Source organism: Triturus cristatus, chromosome 1_1, assembly GCF_964204655.1.
Source record: "Triturus cristatus chromosome 1_1, aTriCri1.1, whole genome shotgun sequence".
Classification (NCBI taxonomy): Eukaryota; Metazoa; Chordata; class Amphibia; order Caudata; family Salamandridae; genus Triturus; species Triturus cristatus.
The window spans coordinates 972,267,442-972,290,797 of record NC_140579.1 but is presented as its reverse complement, the minus strand read 5'-3'; positions in this window follow the sequence as shown (position 1 = coordinate 972,290,797).

Below are 23,356 nucleotides of genomic sequence, written 5' to 3'. Positions count from 1 at the left end.
AAAGTTACTGGTAAGTACGCTTAGAATTACTTTTCAGGGTCAGTGCTGGGCTAAAAGATGCAGCCCTGGGTTCTCTCCTGATAACGGGTGAGTAAATAGGAATTCGTATTTCGGCTGATTTTAGAGGAATATTTGTACGTTTCAAAAATGGACACTTAGAAACTTTTCTGGTGAAAACCACAAAATGGATTCCTATGGAAGGAAGTACAAGTTACTGGTAAGTACGCTTAGAATTACTTTTCATGGTCAGTGTTGGCCTAAAAGATGCAGCATTGGGTTTTCTCCTGGTAACAGGTGAGTAAATCAGAATTCGCAGTTCGGGTGATTTTAGAGGAATATTTGTACGCTTCAAAAATGGACACTTGGAAACTTTTCTGGTGAAAACCACACAATGGATTCCTATGGAAGGAAATACAAGTTACTGGTAAATACACTTAGAATTACTTTTCAGGGTCAGTGCTGCTCTAAAGGATGCAGCACTGGGTTCTCTCCTGATAACAGGTGAGTAAATCGGAATTCGTAGTTCAACTGATTTTAGAGGAATATTTGTAAGTCTAAAAAATGGACACTTGGAAACTTTTCTGGTGAAACCACAAAATGGATTCCTATGGAAGGAAATACAAGTTACTGGTAAATACGCTTAGAATTACTTTTCAGGGTCAGTGCTGCTCTAAAAGATGCAGCACTGGGTTCTCTCCTGATAACAGGTGAGTAAATCGGAATTCGTAGTTCGGCTGATTTTAGAGGAATATTTGTATGTTTCAAAAATGGACACTTAGAAACTTTTCTGGTGAAAACCACACAATGGATTCCTATGGAAGTAAATACAAGTTACTGGTAAGTACGCTTAGAATTACTTTTCACGGTCAGTGCTGGGCTAAAAGATGCAGCCCTGGGTTCTCTCCTGATAACAGGTGAGTAAATCGGAAGTCGTATTTCGGCTGATTTTAGAGGAATATTTGTACGTTTCAAAAATGGACACTTAGAAACTTTTCTGGTGAAAACCACACAATGGATTCCTATGGAAGGAAATACAAGTTACTGGTAAGTACGCTTAGAATTACTTTTCATGGTCAGTGCTGCTCTACAAGATGCAGCACTGGGTTCTCTCCTGATAACAGGTGAGTAAATCGGAATTCGTAGTTCGGCTGATTTTAGAGGAATATTTGTACATTTCAAAAATGGACACTTAGAAACTTTTCTGGTGAAAACCACACAATGGATTCCTATGGAAGGAAATAAAAGTTACTGGTAAGTACGCTTAGAATTACTTTTCAGGGTCAGTGCTGGGCTAAAAGATGCAGCCCTGGGTTGTCTCCTGATAACAGGTGAGTAAATAGGAATTCGTATTTCGGCTGATTTTAGAGGAATATTTGTACGTTTCAAAAATGGACACTTAGAAACTTTTCTGGTGAAAACCACAAAATGGATTCCTATGGAAGGAAGTACAAGTTACTGGTAAGTATGCTTAGAATTACTTTTCATGGTCAGTGTTGGCCTAAAAGATGCAGCATTGGGTTTTCTCCTGGTAACAGGTGAGTAAATCAGAATTCGCAGTTCGGGTGATTTTAGAGGAATATTTGTACGCTTCAAAAATGGACACTTGGAAACTTTTCTGGTGAAAACCACACAATGGATTCCTATGGAAGGAAATACAAGTTACTGGTAAATACACTTAGAATTACTTTTCAGGGTCAGTGCTGCTCTAAAAGATGCAGCACTGGGTTCTCTCCTGATAACAGGTGAGTAAATCGGAATTCGTAGTTCAACTGATTTTAGAGGAATATTTGTAAGTCTAAAAAATGGACACTTGGAAACTTTTCTGGTGAAACCACAAAATGGATTCCTATGGAAGGAAATACAAGTTACTGGTAAATACGCTTAGAATTACTTTTCAGGGTCAGTGCTGCTCTAAAAAATGCAGCACTGGGTTCTCTCCTGATAACAGGTGAGTAAATCGGAATTCGTAGTTCGGCTGATTTTAGAGGAATATTTGTACGTTTCAAAAATGGGCACTTAGAAACTTTTCTGGTGAAAACCACACAATGGATTCCTATGGAAGTAAATACAAGTTACTGGTAAGTACGCTTAGAATTACTTTTCATGGTCAGTGCTGGGCTAAAAGATGCAGCCATGGGTTCTCTCCTGATAACAGGTGAGTAAACAGGAATTCGTATTTCGGCTGATTTTAGAGGAATATTTGTACGTTTCATAAATGGACACTTGGAAACTTTTCTGGTGAAAACCACACAATTTATTCCTAAGGAAGGAAATGCAAGTTACTGGTAAGTACGCTTAGAATTACTTTTCAGGGTCAGTGCTGCTCTAAAAGATGCAGCACTGGGTTCTCTCCTGATAACAGGTGAGTAAATTGGAATTCGTATTTGGGCTGATTTTAGAGGAATATTTGTATGTTTCATCAATGGACACTTGGAAACTTTTCTGGTGAAAATCACACAATGGATTCCTATGGAAGGAAGTACAAGTTACTGGTAAGTACGCTTAGAATTACTTTTCATAGTCAGTGCTGGTCTAAAAGATGCAACACTGTGTCTTCTCCTGATAACAGGTGAGTAAATCAGAATTCGTAGTTCGGCTGATTTTAGAGGAATATTTGTACGCTTCAAAAATGGACACTTGTTAACTTTTCTGGTGAAAACCACACAATGGATTCCTATGGAAGTAAATACAAGTTACTAGTAAGTACGCTTAGAATTACTTTTCAGGGTCAGTGCTGGGCTAAAAGATGCAGCACTGGGTTCTCTCCTGATAACAGGTGAGTAAATCGGAATTCGTAGTTCGGCTGATTTTAGAGGAATATTTGTACGTTTCAAAAATGGACACTTAGAAACTTTTCTGGTGAAAATCACGCAATGGATTCCTATGGAAGGAAGTACAAGTTACTGGTATGTACGCTTAGAATTACTTTTCAAAGTCAGTGCTGGTCTAAAAGATGCAACACTGGGTTCTCTACTGATAACAGGTGAGTAAATCGGAATTCTTATTTCGGCTGATTTTAGAGGAATATTTGTACGTTTCAAAAATGGACACTTAGAAACTTTTCTGGTGAAAATCACACAATGGATTCCTATGGAAGGAAGTGCAAGTTACTGGTATGTACGCTTAGAATTATATTTCAAAGTCAGTGCTGGTCTAAAAGATGCAACACTGGGTCTTCTTCTGATAACAGGTGAGTAAATCAGAATTCGTAGTTCAGCTGATTTTAGAGGAATATTTGTACGTTTCAAAAATGGACACTTAGAAACTTCTCTGGTGAAAACCACACAATGGATTCCTATGGAAGGAAGTACAAGTTACTGGTAAGTACGCTTAGAATTACTTTTCATGGTCAGTGCTGGTCTAAAAGATGCAGCATTGGGTTTTCTCCTGATATCAGGTGAGTAAATCAGAATTCGCAGTTCGGGTGATTTTAGAGGAATATTTGTATGCTTCAAAAATGGACACTTAGAAACTTTTCTGGTGAAAACCACACAATGGATTCCTATGGAAGGAAGTACAAGTTACTGGTAAGTACGCTTAGAATTACTTTTCATGGTCAGTGCTGGCCTAAAAGATGCAGCACTGGGTTTTCTCCTGATAACAGATGAGTAAATCGGAATTCGTAGTTCGGCTGATGTTAGAGGAATATTTGTACGTTTCAAAAATGGACACTTAGAAACTTTTCTGGTGAAAACCACACAATGGATTCCTATGGAAGGAAGTACAAGTTACTGGTATGTACGCTTAGAATTACTTTTCAAAGTCAGTGCTGGTCTAAAAGATGCAACACTGGGTTCTCTACTGATAACAGGTGAGTAAATCGGAATTCTTATTTCGGCTGATTTTAGAGGAATATTTGTACGTTTCAAAAATGGACACTTAGAAACTTTTCTGGTGAAAATCACACAATGGATTCCTATGGAAGGAAGTGCAAGTTACTGGTATGTACGCTTAGAATTATATTTCAAAGTCAGTGCTGGTCTAAAAGATGCAACACTGGGTCTTCTTCTGATAACAGGTGAGTAAATCAGAATTCGTAGTTCAGCTGATTTTAGAGGAATATTTGTACGTTTCAAAAATGGACACTTAGAAACTTCTCTGGTGAAAACCACACAATGGATTCCTATGGAAGGAAGTACAAGTTACTGGTAAGTACGCTTAGAATTACTTTTCATGGTCAGTGCTGGTCTAAAAGATGCAGCATTGGGTTTTCTCCTGATATCAGGTGAGTAAACAGGAATTCGCAGTTCGGGTGATTTTAGAGGAATATTTGTACGTTTCATAAATGGACACTTGGAAACTTTTCTGGTGAAAACCACACAATTTATTCCTAAGGAAGGAAATGCAAGTTACTGGTAAGTACGCTTAGAATTACTTTTCAGGGTCAGTGCTGCTCTAAAAGATGCAGCACTGGGTTCTCTCCTGATAACAGGTGAGTAAATTGGAATTCGTATTTGGGCTGATTTTAGAGGAATATTTGTATGTTTCATCAATGGACACTTGGAAACTTTTCTGGTGAAAATCACACAATGGATTCCTATGGAAGGAAGTACAAGTTACTGGTAAGTACGCTTAGAATTACTTTTCATAGTCAGTGCTGGTCTAAAAGATGCAACACTGTGTCTTCTCCTGATAACAGGTGAGTAAATCAGAATTCGTAGTTCGGCTGATTTTAGAGGAATATTTGTACGCTTCAAAAATGGACACTTGTTAACTTTTCTGGTGAAAACCACACAATGGATTCCTATGGAAGTAAATACAAGTTACTAGTAAGTACGCTTAGAATTACTTTTCAGGGTCAGTGCTGGGCTAAAAGATGCAGCACTGGGTTCTCTCCTGATAACAGGTGAGTAAATCGGAATTCGTAGTTCGGCTGATTTTAGAGGAATATTTGTACGTTTCAAAAATGGACACTTAGAAACTTTTCTGGTGAAAATCACACAATGGATTCCTATGGAAGGAAGTACAAGTTACTGGTATGTACGCTTAGAATTACTTTTCAAAGTCAGTGCTGGTCTAAAAGATGCAACACTGGGTTCTCTACTGATAACAGCTGAGTAAATCGGAATTCTTATTTCGGCTGATTTTAGAGGAATATTTGTACGTTTCATCAATGGACACTTGGAAACTTTTCTGGTGAAAATCACACAATGGATTCCTATGGAAGGAAGTACAAGTTACTGGTAAGTACGCTTAGAATTATATTTCAAAGTCAGTGCTGGTCTAAAAGATGCAACACTGGGTCTTCTTCTGATAACAGGTGAGTAAATCAGAATTCGTAGTTCAGCTGATTTTAGAGGAATATTTGTACGTTTCAAAAATGGACACTTAGAAACTTCTCTGGTGAAAACCACACAATGGATTCCTATGGAAGGAAGTACAAGTTACTGGTAAGTACGCTTAGAATTACTTTTCATGGTCAGTGCTGGTCTAAAAGATGCAGCATTGGGTTTTCTCCTGATATCAGGTGAGTAAATCAGAATTCGCAGTTCGGGTGATTTTAGAGGAATATTTGTATGCTTCAAAAATGGACACTTAGAAACTTTTCTGGTGAAAACCACACAATGGATTCCTATGGAAGGAAGTACAAGTTACTGGTAAGTACGCTTAGAATTACTTTTCATGGTCAGTGCTGGCCTAAAAGATGCAGCACTGGGTTTTCTCCTGATAACAGATGAGTAAATCGGAATTCGTAGTTCGGCTGATGTTAGAGGAATATTTGTACGTTTCAAAAATGGACACTTAGAAACTTTTCTGGTGAAAACCACACAATGGATTCCTATGGAAGGAAGTACAAGTTACTGGTATGTACGCTTAGAATTACTTTTCAAAGTCAGTGCTGGTCTAAAAGATGCAACACTGGGTTCTCTACTGATAACAGGTGAGTAAATCGGAATTCTTATTTCGGCTGATTTTAGAGGAATATTTGTACGTTTCAAAAATGGACACTTAGAAACTTTTCTGGTGAAAATCACACAATGGATTCCTATGGAAGGAAGTGCAAGTTACTGGTATGTACGCTTAGAATTATATTTCAAAGTCAGTGCTGGTCTAAAAGATGCAACACTGGGTCTTCTTCTGATAACAGGTGAGTAAATCAGAATTCGTAGTTCAGCTGATTTTAGAGGAATATTTGTACGTTTCAAAAATGGACAATTAGAAACTTCTCTGGTGAAAACCACACAATGGATTCCTATGGAAGGAAGTACAAGTTACTGGTAAGTACGCTTAGAATTACTTTTCATGGTCAGTGCTGGTCTAAAAGATGCAGCATTGGGTTTTCTCCTGATATCAGGTGAGTAAATCAGAATTCGCAGTTCGGGTGATTTTAGAGGAATATTTGTATGCTTCAAAAATGGACACTTAGAAACTTTTCTGGTGAAAACCACACAATGGATTCCTATGGAAGGAAGTACAAGTTACTGGTAAGTACGCTTAGAATTACTTTTCATGGTCAGTGCTGGCCTAAAAGATGCAGCACTGGGTTTTCTCCTGATAACAGATGAGTAAATCGGAATTCGTAGTTCGGCTGATGTTAGAGGAATATTTGTACGTTTCAAAAATGGACACTTAGAAACTTTTCTGGTGAAAACCACACAATGGATTCCTATGGAAGGAAGTACAAGTTGCTGGTAAGTACGCTTAGAATTACTTTTTATGGGTCAGTGCTGGTCTAAAAGATGCAGCACTGGGTATTCTCCTGATATCAGGTGAGTAAATCGGAATTCGTAGTTCAACTGATTTTAGAGGAATATTTGTAAGTCTAAAAAATAGACATTTGGAAACTTTTCTGGTGAAAACCACACAATGGATTCCTATGGAAGGAAATACAAGTTACTGGTAAATACGCTTAGAATTACTTTTGAGGGTCAGTGCTGCTCTAAAAGATGCAGCACTGGGTTCTCTCCTGATAACAGGTGAGTAAATCGGAATTCGTAGTTCGGCTGATTTTAGAGGAATATTTGTACATTTCAAAAACGGACACTTAGAAACTTTTCTGGTGAAAATCACACAATGGATTCCTATGGAAGGAAGTACAAGTTACTGGTAAGTACACTTAGAATTTCTTTTCATGGTCAGTGCTGGCCTAAAAGATGCAGCACTGGGTTTTCTCCTGATAACAGGTGAGTAAATCGGAATTCTTAGTTCGGCTGATTTTAGAGGAATATTTGTACGTTTCAAAAATGGACACTTAGAAACTTTTCTGGTGAAAACCACACAATGGATTGCTATGGAAGTAAATACAAGTTACTGGTAAGTACGCTTAGAATTACTTTTCCCGGTCAGTGCTGGGCTAAAAGATGCAGCCCTGGGTTCTCTCCTGATAACAGGTGAGTAAATCGGAAGTCATATTTCGGCTGATTTTAGAGGAATAGTTGTACGTTTCAAAAATGGACACTTGGAAACTTTTCTGGTGAAAACCACACAATGGATTCCTATGGAAGGAAATACAAGTTACTGGTAAGTACGTTTAGAATTACTTTTCAGGGTCAGTGCTGGGCTAAAAGATGCAGCCCTGGGTTCTCTCCTGATAACAGGTGAGTAAATAGGAATTTGTATTTCGGCTGATTTTAGAGGAATATTTGTACGCTTCAAAAATGGACACTTAGAAACTTTTCTGGTGAAAACGGCACAATGGATTCCTATGGAAGGAAGTACAAGTTACTGGTAAGTACGCTTAGAATTACTTTTCATGGTCAGTGCTGGCCTAAAAGATGCAGCACTGGGTTTTCTCCTGATAACAGGTGAGTAAATCAGAATTCGCAGTTCGGTTGATTTTAGAGGAATATTTGTACGCTTCAAAAATGGACACTTGGAAACTTTTCTGGTGAAAACCACACAATGGATTCCTATGGAAGGAAATACAAGTTACTGGTAAATACACTTAGAATTACTTTTCAGGGTCAGTGCTGCTCTAAAAGATGCAGCACTGGGTTCTGTCCTGATAACAGGTGAGTAAATCGGAATTCGTAGTTCAACTGATTTTAGAGGTATATTTGTAAGTCTAAAAAATGGACACTTGGAAACTTTTCTGGTGAAACCACACAATGGATTCCTATGGAAGGAAATACAAGTTACTGGTAAATACGCTTAGAATTACTTTTCATAGTTAGTGCTGGTCTAAAAGATGCAACACTGGGTCTTCTCCTGATAACAGGTGAGTAAATCAGAATTCGTAGTTCGGCTGATTTTAGAGGAATATTTGTACGCTTCAAAAATGGACACTTGTTAACTTTTCTGGTGAAAACCACACAATGGATTCCTATGGAAGTAAGTACAAGTTACTAGTAAGTACGCTTAGAATTACTTTTCAGGGTCAGTGCTGGGCTAAAAGATGCAGCCCTGGGTTCTCTCCTGATAACAGGTGAGTAAATCAGAAGTCGTATTTCGGCAGATTTTAGAGGAATATTTGTACGTTTCAAAAATTGACACTTGGACACTTTTCTGGTGAAAACCACACAATGGATTCCTATGGAAGGAAGTACAAGTTACTGGTAAGTACGCTTAGAATTACTTTTCATGGTCAGTGCTGGTCTAAAAGATGCAGCACTGGGTTTTCTCCTGATATCAGGTGAGTAAATCGGAATTCGTAGTTCAACTGATTTTAGAGGAATATTTGTACATTTCAAAAATGGACACTTTGAAACTTTTCTGGTGAAAACCACACAATGGATTCCTATGGCAGGAAATACAAGTTACTGGTAAGTACGCTTAGAATTACTTTTCAGGGTCAGTGCTGGGCTAAAAGATGCAGCCCTGGGTTCTCTCCTGATAACAGGTGAGTATATAGGAATTCCTATTTCGGCTGATTTTAGAGGAATATTTGTACGTTTCAAAAATGGACACTTAGAAACTTTTCTGGTGAAAACCACACAATGGATTCCTATAGAATGAAGTACAAGTTACTGGTAAGTACGCTTAGAATTACTTTTCATAGTCAGTGCTGGTCTAAAAGATGCAGCACTGGGTTTTCTCCTGATAACAGGTGAGTAAATCAGAATTCGTAGTTCGGCTGATTTTAGAGGGATATTTGTACATTTCAAAAATGGACACTTAGAAACTTTTCTGGTGAAAACCACACAATGGATTCCTATGGAAGGAAATACAAGTTACTGGTAAGTACGCTTAGAATTACTTTTCAGGGTCAGTGCTGGGCTAAAAGATGCAGCCCTGGGTTCTCTCCTGATAACAGGTGAGTAAATAGGAATTCGTAGTTCAACTGATTTTAGCGGAATATTTGTAAGTCTAAAAAATGGACACTTGGAAACTTTTCTGGTGAAACCACACACTGGATTCCTATGGAAGGAAATACAAGTTACTGGTAAATATGCTAAGAATTACTTTTCAGGGTCAGTGCTGCTCTAAAAGGTGCAGCACTGGGTTCTCTCCTGATAACAGGTGAGTAAATCGGAATTCATAGTTCGGCTGATTTTAGAGTAATATTTGTACGTTTCAAAAATGGACACTTAGAAACTTTTCTGGTGAAAACCACACAATGGATTCCTATGGAAGTAAATACAAGTTACTGGTAAGTACGCTTAGAATTACTTTTCACGGTCAGTGCTGGGCTAAAAGATGCAGCCCTGGGTTCTCTCCTGATAACAGGTGAGTAAATCAGAAGTCGTATTTCGGCTGATTTTAGAGGAATATTTGTACGTTTCAAAAATGGACACTTAGAAACTTTTCTGGTGAAAACCACACAATGGATTCCTATGGAAGGAAGTACAAGTTACTGGTAAGTACGCTTAGAATTACTTTTCATGGTCAGTGCTGGTCTAAAAGATGCAGCACTGGGTTTTCTCCTGATATCAGGTGAGTAAATCGGAATTCGTAGTTCAACTGATTTTAGAGGAATATTTGTAAGTCTAAAAAACTTGACATTTGGAAACTTTTCTGGTGAAAACTACACAATGGATTCCTATGGAAGGAAATACAAGTTACTGGTAAGTACGCTTAGAATTACTTTTCATTGTCAGTGCTGGTCTAAAAGATGCAGCACTGGGTTTTCTCCTGATAACAGGTGAGTAAATCAGAATTCGTAGTTCGGCTGATTTTAGAGGAATATTTGTACGCTTCAAAAATGGAAACTTGGAAACTTTTCTGGTGAAAACCACACAATGGATTCATATGGAAGGAAATACAAGTTACTGGTAAATACGCATAGAATTACTTTTCAGGGTCGGTGCTGCTCTAAAAGATGCAGCACTGGGTTCTCTCCTGATAACAGGTGAGTAAATCAGAATTAGTAGTTTGGCTGATTTTAGAGGAATATTTATACGTTTAAAAATGGACACTTAGAAACTTTTCTGGTGAAAACCACACAATGGATTCCTATGGAAGGAAATACAAGTTACTGGTAAGTACACTTAGAATTACTTTTCAGGGTCAGTGCTGGGCTAAAAGATGCAGCCCTGGGTTCTCTCCTGATAACAGGTGAGTAAATCGGAATTCGTATTTCGGCTGATTTTAGAGGAATATTTGTACATTTCAAAAATGGACACTTAGAAACTTTTCTGGTGAAGATCACACAATGGATTCCTATGGAAGGAAGTACAAGTTACTGGTAAGTACGCTTAGAATTACTTTTCATGCTCAGTGCTGGTCTAAAAGATGCAGCACTGGGTCTTCTCCTGATAACAGGTGAGTAAATCAGAATTCGTAGTTCGGCTCATTTTAGAGGAATATTTGTACGCTTCAAAAATGGACACTTAGAAACTTTTCTGGTGAAAACCACACAATGGATTCCTATGGAAGTAAGTACAAGTTACTAGTAAGTACGCTTAGAATTACTTTTCAGGGTCAGTGCTGGGCTAAAAGATGCAGCCCTGGGTTCTCTCCTGATAACAGGTGAGTAAATCAGAAGTCGTATTTCGGCAGATTTTAGAGGAATATTTGTACGTTTCAAAAATTGACACTTGGACACTTTTCTGGTGAAAACCACACAATGGATTCCTATGGAAGGAAGTACAAGTTACTGGTAAGTACGCTTAGAATTACTTTTCATGGTCAGTGCTGGTCTAAAAGATGCAGCACTGGGTTTTCTCCTGATATCAGGTGAGTAAATCGGAATTCGTAGTTCAACTGATTTTAGAGGAATATTTGTACATTTCAAAAATGGACACTTCAAAACTTTTCTGGTGAAAACCACACAATGGATTCCTACGGCAGGAAATACAAGTTACTGGTGAGTACGCTTAGAATTACTTTTCAGGGTCAGCACTGGGCTAAAAGATGCAGCCCTGGGTTCTCTCCTGATAACAGGTGAGTATATAGGAATTCCTATTTCGGCTGATTTTAGAGGAATATTTGTACGTTTCAAAAATGGACACTTAGAAACTTTTCTGGTGAAAACCACACAATGGATTCCTATAGAATGAAGTACAAGTTACTGGTAAGTACGCTTAGAATTACTTTTCATAGTCAGTGCTGGTCTAAAAGATGCAGCACTGGGTTTTCTCCTGATAACAGGTGAGTAAATCAGAATTCGTAGTTCGGCTGATTTTAGAGGGATATTTGTACATTTCAAAAATGGACACTTAGAAACTTTTCTGGTGAAAACCACACAATGGATTCCAATAGAAGGAAATACAAGTTACTGGTAAGTACGCTTAGAATTACTTTTCAGGGTCAGTGCTGGGCTAAAAGATGCAGCCCTGGGTTCTCTCCTGATAACAGGTGAGTAAATAGGAATTCGTAGTTCAACTGATTTTAGCAGAATATTTGTAAGTCTAAAAAATGGACACTTAGAAACTTTTCTGGTGAAAACCACACAATGGATTCCTATAGAATGAAGTACAAGTTACTGGTAAGTACGCTTAGAATTACTTTTCATAGTCAGTGCTGCTCTAAAAGATGCAGCACTGGGTTCTCTCCTGATAACAGGTGAGTAAATCGGAATTCGTAGTTCGGCTGATTTTAGAGTAATATTTGTACGTTTCAAAAATGGACACTTAGAAACTTTTCTGGTGAAAACCACACAATGGATTCCTATGGAAGTAAATACAAGTTACTGGTAAGTACGCTTAGAATTACTTTTCACGGTCAGTGCTGGGCTAAAAGATGCAGCCCTGGGTTCTCTCCTGATAACAGGTGAGTAAATCGGAAGTCGTATTTCGGCTGATTTTAGAGGAATATTTGTACGTTTCAAAAATGGACACTTAGAAACTTTTCTGGTGAAAACCACACAATGGATTCCTATGGAAGGAAGTACAAGTTACTGGTAAGTACGCTTAGAATTACTTTTTATGGTCAGTGCTGGTCTAAAAGATGCAGCACTGGGTTTTCTCCTGATATCAGGTGAGTAAATCGGAATTCGTAGTTCAACTGATTTTAGAGGAATATTTGTAAGTCTAAAAAACTTGACATTTGGAAACTTTTCTGGTGAAAACTACACAATGGATTCCTATGGAAGGAAATACAAGTTACTGGTAAGTACGCTTAGAATTACTTTTCATTGTCAGTGCTGGTCTAAAAGATGCAGCACTGGGTTTTCTCCTGATAACAGGTGAGTAAATCAGAATTCGTAGTTCGGCTGATTTTAGAGGAATATTTGTACGCTTCAAAAATGGACACTTGGAAACTTTTCTGGTGAAAACCACACAATGGATTCATATGGAAGGAAATACAAGTTACTGGTAAATACGCATAGAATTACTTTTCAGGGTCGGTGCTGCTCTAAAAGATGCAGCACTGGGTTCTCTCCTGATAACAGGTGAGTAAATCAGAATTAGTAGTTTGGCTGATTTTAGAGGAATATTTATACGTTTAAAAATGGACACTTAGAAACTTTTCTGGTGAAAACCACACAATGGATTCCTATGGAAGTAAGTACAAGTTACTAGTAAGTACGCTTAGAATTACTTTTCAGGGTCAGTGCTGGGCTAAAAGATGCAGCCCTGGGTTCTCTCCTGATAACAGGTGAGTAAATCAGAAGTCGTATTTCGGCAGATTTTAGAGGAATATTTGTACGTTTCAAAAATTGACACTTGGACACTTTTCTGGTGAAAACCACACAATGGATTCCTATGGAAGGAAGTACAAGTTACTGGTAAGTACGCTTAGAATTACTTTTCATGGTCAGTGCTGGTCTAAAAGATGCAGCACTGGGTTTTCTCCTGATATCAGGTGAGTAAATCGGAATTCGTAGTTCAACTGATTTTAGAGGAATATTTGTACATTTCAAAAATGGACACTTTGAAACTTTTCTGGTGAAAACCACACAATGGATTCCTATGGCAGGAAATACAAGTTACTGGTAAGTACGCTTAGAATTACTTTTCAGGGTCAGTGCTGGGCTAAAAGATGCAGCCCTGGGTTCTCTCCTGATAACAGGTGAGTATATAGGAATTCCTATTTCGGCTGATTTTAGAGGAATATTTGTACGTTTCAAAAATGGACACTTAGAAACTTTTCTGGTGAAAACCACACAATGGATTCCTATAGAATGAAGTACAAGTTACTGGTAAGTACGCTTAGAATTACTTTTCATAGTCAGTGCTGGTCTAAAAGATGCAGCACTGGGTTTTCTCCTGATAACAGGTGAGTAAATCAGAATTCGTAGTTCGGCTGATTTTAGAGGGATATTTGTACATTTCAAAAATGGACACTTAGAAACTTTTCTGGTGAAAACCACACAATGGATTCCTATGGAAGTAAATACAAGTTACTAGTAAGTACGCTTAGAATTACTTTTCAGGGTCAGTGCTGGGCTAAAAGATGCAGCACTGGGTTCTCTCCTGATAACAGGTGAGTAAATCGGAATTCGTAGTTCGGCTGATTTTAGAGGAATATTTGTACGTTTCAAAAATGGACACTTAGAAACTTTTCTGGTGAAAATCACACAATGGATTCCTATGGAAGGAAGTACAAGTTACTGGTATGTACGCTTAGAATTACTTTTCAAAGTCAGTGCTGGTCTAAAAGATGCAACACTGGGTTCTCTACTGATAACAGCTGAGTAAATCGGAATTCTTATTTCGGCTGATTTTAGAGGAATATTTGTACGTTTCATCAATGGACACTTGGAAACTTTTCTGGTGAAAATCACACAATGGATTCCTATGGAAGGAAGTACAAGTTACTGGTAAGTACGCTTAGAATTATATTTCAAAGTCAGTGCTGGTCTAAAAGATGCAACACTGGGTCTTCTTCTGATAACAGGTGAGTAAATCAGAATTCGTAGTTCAGCTGATTTTAGAGGAATATTTGTACGTTTCAAAAATGGACACTTAGAAACTTCTCTGGTGAAAACCACACAATGGATTCCTATGGAAGGAAGTACAAGTTACTGGTAAGTACGCTTAGAATTACTTTTCATGGTCAGTGCTGGTCTAAAAGATGCAGCATTGGGTTTTCTCCTGATATCAGGTGAGTAAATCAGAATTCGCAGTTCGGGTGATTTTAGAGGAATATTTGTATGCTTCAAAAATGGACACTTAGAAACTTTTCTGGTGAAAACCACACAATGGATTCCTATGGAAGGAAGTACAAGTTACTGGTAAGTACGCTTAGAATTACTTTTCATGGTCAGTGCTGGCCTAAAAGATGCAGCACTGGGTTTTCTCCTGATAACAGATGAGTAAATCGGAATTCGTAGTTCGGCTGATGTTAGAGGAATATTTGTACGTTTCAAAAATGGACACTTAGAAACTTTTCTGGTGAAAACCACACAATGGATTCCTATGGAAGGAAGTACAAGTTACTGGTATGTACGCTTAGAATTACTTTTCAAAGTCAGTGCTGGTCTAAAAGATGCAACACTGGGTTCTCTACTGATAACAGGTGAGTAAATCGGAATTCTTATTTCGGCTGATTTTAGAGGAATATTTGTACGTTTCAAAAATGGACACTTAGAAACTTTTCTGGTGAAAATCACACAATGGATTCCTATGGAAGGAAGTGCAAGTTACTGGTATGTACGCTTAGAATTATATTTCAAAGTCAGTGCTGGTCTAAAAGATGCAACACTGGGTCTTCTTCTGATAACAGGTGAGTAAATCAGAATTCGTAGTTCAGCTGATTTTAGAGGAATATTTGTACGTTTCAAAAATGGACAATTAGAAACTTCTCTGGTGAAAACCACACAATGGATTCCTATGGAAGGAAGTACAAGTTACTGGTAAGTACGCTTAGAATTACTTTTCATGGTCAGTGCTGGTCTAAAAGATGCAGCATTGGGTTTTCTCCTGATATCAGGTGAGTAAATCAGAATTCGCAGTTCGGGTGATTTTAGAGGAATATTTGTATGCTTCAAAAATGGACACTTAGAAACTTTTCTGGTGAAAACCACACAATGGATTCCTATGGAAGGAAGTACAAGTTACTGGTAAGTACGCTTAGAATTACTTTTCATGGTCAGTGCTGGCCTAAAAGATGCAGCACTGGGTTTTCTCCTGATAACAGATGAGTAAATCGGAATTCGTAGTTCGGCTGATGTTAGAGGAATATTTGTACGTTTCAAAAATGGACACTTAGAAACTTTTCTGGTGAAAACCACACAATGGATTCCTATGGAAGGAAGTACAAGTTGCTGGTAAGTACGCTTAGAATTACTTTTTATGGGTCAGTGCTGGTCTAAAAGATGCAGCACTGGGTATTCTCCTGATATCAGGTGAGTAAATCGGAATTCGTAGTTCAACTGATTTTAGAGGAATATTTGTAAGTCTAAAAAATAGACATTTGGAAACTTTTCTGGTGAAAACCACACAATGGATTCCTATGGAAGGAAATACAAGTTACTGGTAAATACGCTTAGAATTACTTTTGAGGGTCAGTGCTGCTCTAAAAGATGCAGCACTGGGTTCTCTCCTGATAACAGGTGAGTAAATCGGAATTCGTAGTTCGGCTGATTTTAGAGGAATATTTGTACATTTCAAAAACGGACACTTAGAAACTTTTCTGGTGAAAATCACACAATGGATTCCTATGGAAGGAAGTACAAGTTACTGGTAAGTACACTTAGAATTTCTTTTCATGGTCAGTGCTGGCCTAAAAGATGCAGCACTGGGTTTTCTCCTGATAACAGGTGAGTAAATCGGAATTCTTAGTTCGGCTGATTTTAGAGGAATATTTGTACGTTTCAAAAATGGACACTTAGAAACTTTTCTGGTGAAAACCACACAATGGATTGCTATGGAAGTAAATACAAGTTACTGGTAAGTACGCTTAGAATTACTTTTCCCGGTCAGTGCTGGGCTAAAAGATGCAGCCCTGGGTTCTCTCCTGATAACAGGTGAGTAAATCGGAAGTCATATTTCGGCTGATTTTAGAGGAATAGTTGTACGTTTCAAAAATGGACACTTGGAAACTTTTCTGGTGAAAACCACACAATGGATTCCTATGGAAGGAAATACAAGTTACTGGTAAGTACGTTTAGAATTACTTTTCAGGGTCAGTGCTGGGCTAAAAGATGCAGCCCTGGGTTCTCTCCTGATAACAGGTGAGTAAATAGGAATTTGTATTTCGGCTGATTTTAGAGGAATATTTGTACGCTTCAAAAATGGACACTTAGAAACTTTTCTGGTGAAAACGGCACAATGGATTCCTATGGAAGGAAGTACAAGTTACTGGTAAGTACGCTTAGAATTACTTTTCATGGTCAGTGCTGGCCTAAAAGATGCAGCACTGGGTTTTCTCCTGATAACAGGTGAGTAAATCAGAATTCGCAGTTCGGTTGATTTTAGAGGAATATTTGTACGCTTCAAAAATGGACACTTGGAAACTTTTCTGGTGAAAACCACACAATGGATTCCTATGGAAGGAAATACAAGTTACTGGTAAATACACTTAGAATTACTTTTCAGGGTCAGTGCTGCTCTAAAAGATGCAGCACTGGGTTCTGTCCTGATAACAGGTGAGTAAATCGGAATTCGTAGTTCAACTGATTTTAGAGGTATATTTGTAAGTCTAAAAAATGGACACTTGGAAACTTTTCTGGTGAAACCACACAATGGATTCCTATGGAAGGAAATACAAGTTACTGGTAAATACGCTTAGAATTACTTTTCATAGTTAGTGCTGGTCTAAAAGATGCAACACTGGGTCTTCTCCTGATAACAGGTGAGTAAATCAGAATTCGTAGTTCGGCTGATTTTAGAGGAATATTTGTACGCTTCAAAAATGGACACTTGTTAACTTTTCTGGTGAAAACCACACAATGGATTCCTATGGAAGTAAGTACAAGTTACTAGTAAGTACGCTTAGAATTACTTTTCAGGGTCAGTGCTGGGCTAAAAGATGCAGCCCTGGGTTCTCTCCTGATAACAGGTGAGTAAATCAGAAGTCGTATTTCGGCAGATTTTAGAGGAATATTTGTACGTTTCAAAAATTGACACTTGGACACTTTTCTGGTGAAAACCACACAATGGATTCCTATGGAAGGAAGTACAAGTTACTGGTAAGTACGCTTAGAATTACTTTTCATGGTCAGTGCTGGTCTAAAAGATGCAGCACTGGGTTTTCTCCTGATATCAGGTGAGTAAATCGGAATTCGTAGTTCAACTGATTTTAGAGGAATATTTGTACATTTCAAAAATGGACACTTTGAAACTTTTCTGGTGAAAACCACACAATGGATTCCTATGGCAGGAAATACAAGTTACTGGTAAGTACGCTTAGAATTACTTTTCAGGGTCAGTGCTGGGCTAAAAGATGCAGCCCTGGGTTCTCTCCTGATAACAGGTGAGTATATAGGAATTCCTATTTCGGCTGATTTTAGAGGAATATTTGTACGTTTCAAAAATGGACACTTAGAAACTTTTCTGGTGAAAACCACACAATGGATTCCTATAGAATGAAGTACAAGTTACTGGTAAGTACGCTTAGAATTACTTTTCATAGTCAGTGCTGGTCTAAAAGATGCAGCACTGGGTTTTCTCCTGATAACAGGTGAGTAAATCAGAATTCGTAGTTCGGCTGATTTTAGAGGGATATTTGTACATTTCAAAAATGGACACTTAGAAACTTTTCTGGTGAAAACCACACAATGGATTCCTATGGAAGGAAATACAAGTTACTGGTAAGTACGCTTAGAATTACTTTTCAGGGTCAGTGCTGGGCTAAAAGATGCAGCCCTGGGTTCTCTCCTGATAACAGGTGAGTAAATAGGAATTCGTAGTTCAACTGATTTTAGCGGAATATTTGTAAGTCTAAAAAATGGACACTTGGAAACTTTTCTGGTGAAACCACACACTGGATTCCTATGGAAGGAAATACAAGTTACTGGTAAATATGCTAAGAATTACTTTTCAGGGTCAGTGCTGCTCTAAAAGGTGCAGCACTGGGTTCTCTCCTGATAACAGGTGAGTAAATCGGAATTCATAGTTCGGCTGATTTTAGAGTAATATTTGTACGTTTCAAAAATGGACACTTAGAAACTTTTCTGGTGAAAACCACACAATGGATTCCTATGGAAGTAAATACAAGTTACTGGTAAGTACGCTTAGAATTACTTTTCACGGTCAGTGCTGGGCTAAAAGATGCAGCCCTGGGTTCTCTCCTGATAACAGGTGAGTAAATCAGAAGTCGTATTTCGGCTGATTTTAGAGGAATATTTGTACGTTTCAAAAATGGACACTTAGAAACTTTTCTGGTGAAAACCACACAATGGATTCCTATGGAAGGAAGTACAAGTTACTGGTAAGTACGCTTAGAATTACTTTTCATGGTCAGTGCTGGTCTAAAAGATGCAGCACTGGGTTTTCTCCTGATATCAGGTGAGTAAATCGGAATTCGTAGTTCAACTGATTTTAGAGGAATATTTGTAAGTCTAAAAAACTTGACATTTGGAAACTTTTCTGGTGAAAACTACACAATGGATTCCTATGGAAGGAAATACAAGTTACTGGTAAGTACGCTTAGAATTACTTTTCATTGTCAGTGCTGGTCTAAAAGATGCAGCACTGGGTTTTCTCCTGATAACAGGTGAGTAAATCAGAATTCGTAGTTCGGCTGATTTTAGAGGAATATTTGTACGCTTCAAAAATGGAAACTTGGAAACTTTTCTGGTGAAAACCACACAATGGATTCATATGGAAGGAAATACAAGTTACTGGTAAATACGCATAGAATTACTTTTCAGGGTCGGTGCTGCTCTAAAAGATGCAGCACTGGGTTCTCTCCTGATAACAGGTGAGTAAATCAGAATTAGTAGTTTGGCTGATTTTAGAGGAATATTTATACGTTTAAAAATGGACACTTAGAAACTTTTCTGGTGAAAACCACACAATGGATTCCTATGGAAGGAAATACAAGTTACTGGTAAGTACACTTAGAATTACTTTTCAGGGTCAGTGCTGGGCTAAAAGATGCAGCCCTGGGTTCTCTCCTGATAACAGGTGAGTAAATCGGAATTCGTATTTCGGCTGATTTTAGAGGAATATTTGTACATTTCAAAAATGGACACTTAGAAACTTTTCTGGTGAAGATCACACAATGGATTCCTATGGAAGGAAGTACAAGTTACTGGTAAGTACGCTTAGAATTACTTTTCATGCTCAGTGCTGGTCTAAAAGATGCAGCACTGGGTCTTCTCCTGATAACAGGTGAGTAAATCAGAATTCGTAGTTCGGCTCATTTTAGAGGAATATTTGTACGCTTCAAAAATGGACACTTAGAAACTTTTCTGGTGAAAACCACACAATGGATTCCTATGGAAGTAAGTACAAGTTACTAGTAAGTACGCTTAGAATTACTTTTCAGGGTCAGTGCTGGGCTAAAAGATGCAGCCCTGGGTTCTCTCCTGATAACAGGTGAGTAAATCAGAAGTCGTATTTCGGCAGATTTTAGAGGAATATTTGTACGTTTCAAAAATTGACACTTGGACACTTTTCTGGTGAAAACCACACAATGGATTCCTATGGAAGGAAGTACAAGTTACTGGTAAGTACGCTTAGAATTACTTTTCATGGTCAGTGCTGGTCTAAAAGATGCAGCACTGGGTTTTCTCCTGATATCAGGTGAGTAAATCGGAATTCGTAGTTCAACTGATTTTAGAGGAATATTTGTACATTTCAAAAATGGACACTTCAAAACTTTTCTGGTGAAAACCACACAATGGATTCCTACGGCAGGAAATACAAGTTACTGGTGAGTACGCTTAGAATTACTTTTCAGGGTCAGCACTGGGCTAAAAGATGCAGCCCTGGGTTCTCTCCTGATAACAGGTGAGTATATAGGAATTCCTATTTCGGCTGATTTTAGAGGAATATTTGTACGTTTCAAAAATGGACACTTAGAAACTTTTCTGGTGAAAACCACACAATGGATTCCTATAGAATGAAGTACAAGTTACTGGTAAGTACGCTTAGAATTACTTTTCATAGTCAGTGCTGGTCTAAAAGATGCAGCACTGGGTTTTCTCCTGATAACAGGTGAGTAAATCAGAATTCGTAGTTCGGCTGATTTTAGAGGGATATTTGTACATTTCAAAAATGGACACTTAGAAACTTTTCTGGTGAAAACCACACAATGGATTCCAATAGAAGGAAATACAAGTTACTGGTAAGTACGCTTAGAATTACTTTTCAGGGTCAGTGCTGGGCTAAAAGATGCAGCCCTGGGTTCTCTCCTGATAACAGGTGAGTAAATAGGAATTCGTAGTTCAACTGATTTTAGCAGAATATTTGTAAGTCTAAAAAATGGACACTTAGAAACTTTTCTGGTGAAAACCACACAATGGATTCCTATAGAATGAAGTACAAGTTACTGGTAAGTACGCTTAGAATTACTTTTCATAGTCAGTGCTGCTCTAAAAGATGCAGCACTGGGTTCTCTCCTGATAACAGGTGAGTAAATCGGAATTCGTAGTTCGGCTGATTTTAGAGTAATATTTGTACGTTTCAAAAATGGACACTTAGAAACTTTTCTGGTGAAAACCACACAATGGATTCCTATGGAAGTAAATACAAGTTACTGGTAAGTACGCTTAGAATTACTTTTCACGGTCAGTGCTGGGCTAAAAGATGCAGCCCTGGGTTCTCTCCTGATAACAGGTGAGTAAATCGGAAGTCGTATTTCGGCTGATTTTAGAGGAATATTTGTACGTTTCAAAAATGGACACTTAGAAACTTTTCTGGTGAAAACCACACAATGGATTCCTATGGAAGGAAGTACAAGTTACTGGTAAGTACGCTTAGAATTACTTTTTATGGTCAGTGCTGGTCTAAAAGATGCAGCACTGGGTTTTCTCCTGATATCAGGTGAGTAAATCGGAATTCGTAGTTCAACTGATTTTAGAGGAATATTTGTAAGTCTAAAAAACTTGACATTTGGAAACTTTTCTGGTGAAAACTACACAATGGATTCCTATGGAAGGAAATACAAGTTACTGGTAAGTACGCTTAGAATTACTTTTCATTGTCAGTGCTGGTCTAAAAGATGCAGCACTGGGTTTTCTCCTGATAACAGGTGAGTAAATCAGAATTCGTAGTTCGGCTGATTTTAGAGGAATATTTGTACGCTTCAAAAATGGACACTTGGAAACTTTTCTGGTGAAAACCACACAATGGATTCATATGGAAGGAAATACAAGTTACTGGTAAATACGCATAGAATTACTTTTCAGGGTCGGTGCTGCTCTAAAAGATGCAGCACTGGGTTCTCTCCTGATAACAGGTGAGTAAATCAGAATTAGTAGTTTGGCTGATTTTAGAGGAATATTTATACGTTTAAAAATGGACACTTAGAAACTTTTCTGGTGAAAACCACACAATGGATTCCTATGGAAGTAAGTACAAGTTACTAGTAAGTACGCTTAGAATTACTTTTCAGGGTCAGTGCTGGGCTAAAAGATGCAGCCCTGGGTTCTCTCCTGATAACAGGTGAGTAAATCAGAAGTCGTATTTCGGCAGATTTTAGAGGAATATTTGTACGTTTCAAAAATTGACACTTGGACACTTTTCTGGTGAAAACCACACAATGGATTCCTATGGAAGGAAGTACAAGTTACTGGTAAGTACGCTTAGAATTACTTTTCATGGTCAGTGCTGGTCTAAAAGATGCAGCACTGGGTTTTCTCCTGATATCAGGTGAGTAAATCGGAATTCGTAGTTCAACTGATTTTAGAGGAATATTTGTACATTTCAAAAATGGACACTTTGAAACTTTTCTGGTGAAAACCACACAATGGATTCCTATGGCAGGAAATACAAGTTACTGGTAAGTACGCTTAGAATTACTTTTCAGGGTCAGTGCTGGGCTAAAAGATGCAGCCCTGGGTTCTCTCCTGATAACAGGTGAGTATATAGGAATTCCTATTTCGGCTGATTTTAGAGGAATATTTGTACGTTTCAAAAATGGACACTTAGAAACTTTTCTGGTGAAAACCACACAATGGATTCCTATAGAATGAAGTACAAGTTACTGGTAAGTACGCTTAGAATTACTTTTCATAGTCAGTGCTGGTCTAAAAGATGCAGCACTGGGTTTTCTCCTGATAACAGGTGAGTAAATCAGAATTCGTAGTTCGGCTGATTTTAGAGGGATATTTGTACATTTCAAAAATGGACACTTAGAAACTTTTCTGGTGAAAACCACACAATGGATTCCTATGGAAGGAAATACAAGTTACTGGTAAGTACGCTTAGAATTACTTTTCAGGGTCAGTGCTGGGCTAAAAGATGCAGCCCTGGGTTCTCTCCTGATAACAGGTGAGTAAATAGGAATTCGTAGTTCAACTGATTTTAGCGGAATATTTGTAAGTCTAAAAAATGGACACTTGGAAACTTTTCTGGTGAAACCACACACTGGATTCCTATGGAAGGAAATACAAGTTACTGGTAAATATGCTTAGAATTACTTTTCAGGGTCAGTGCTGCTCTAAAAGGTGCAGCACTGGGTTCTCTCCTGATAACAGGTGAGTAAATCGGAATTCATAGTTCGGCTGATTTTAGAGTAATATTTGTACGTTTCAAAAATGGACACTTAGAAACTTTTCTGGTGAAAACCACACAATGGATTCCTATGGAAGTAAATACAAGTTACTGGTAAGTACGCTTAGAATTACTTTTCACGGTCAGTGCTGGGCTAAAAGATGCAGCCCTGGGTTCTCTCCTGATAACAGGTGAGTAAATCAGAAGTCGTATTTCGGCTGATTTTAGAGGAATATTTGTACGTTTCAAAAATGGACACTTAGAAACTTTTCTGGTGAAAACCACACAATGGATTCCTATGGAAGGAAGTACAAGTTACTGGTAAGTACGCTTAGAATTACTTTTCATGGTCAGTGCTGGTCTAAAAGATGCAGCACTGGGTTTTCTCCTGATATCAGGTGAGTAAATCGGAATTCGTAGTTCAACTGATTTTAGAGGAATATTTGTAAGTCTAAAAAACTTGACATTTGGAAACTTTTCTGGTGAAA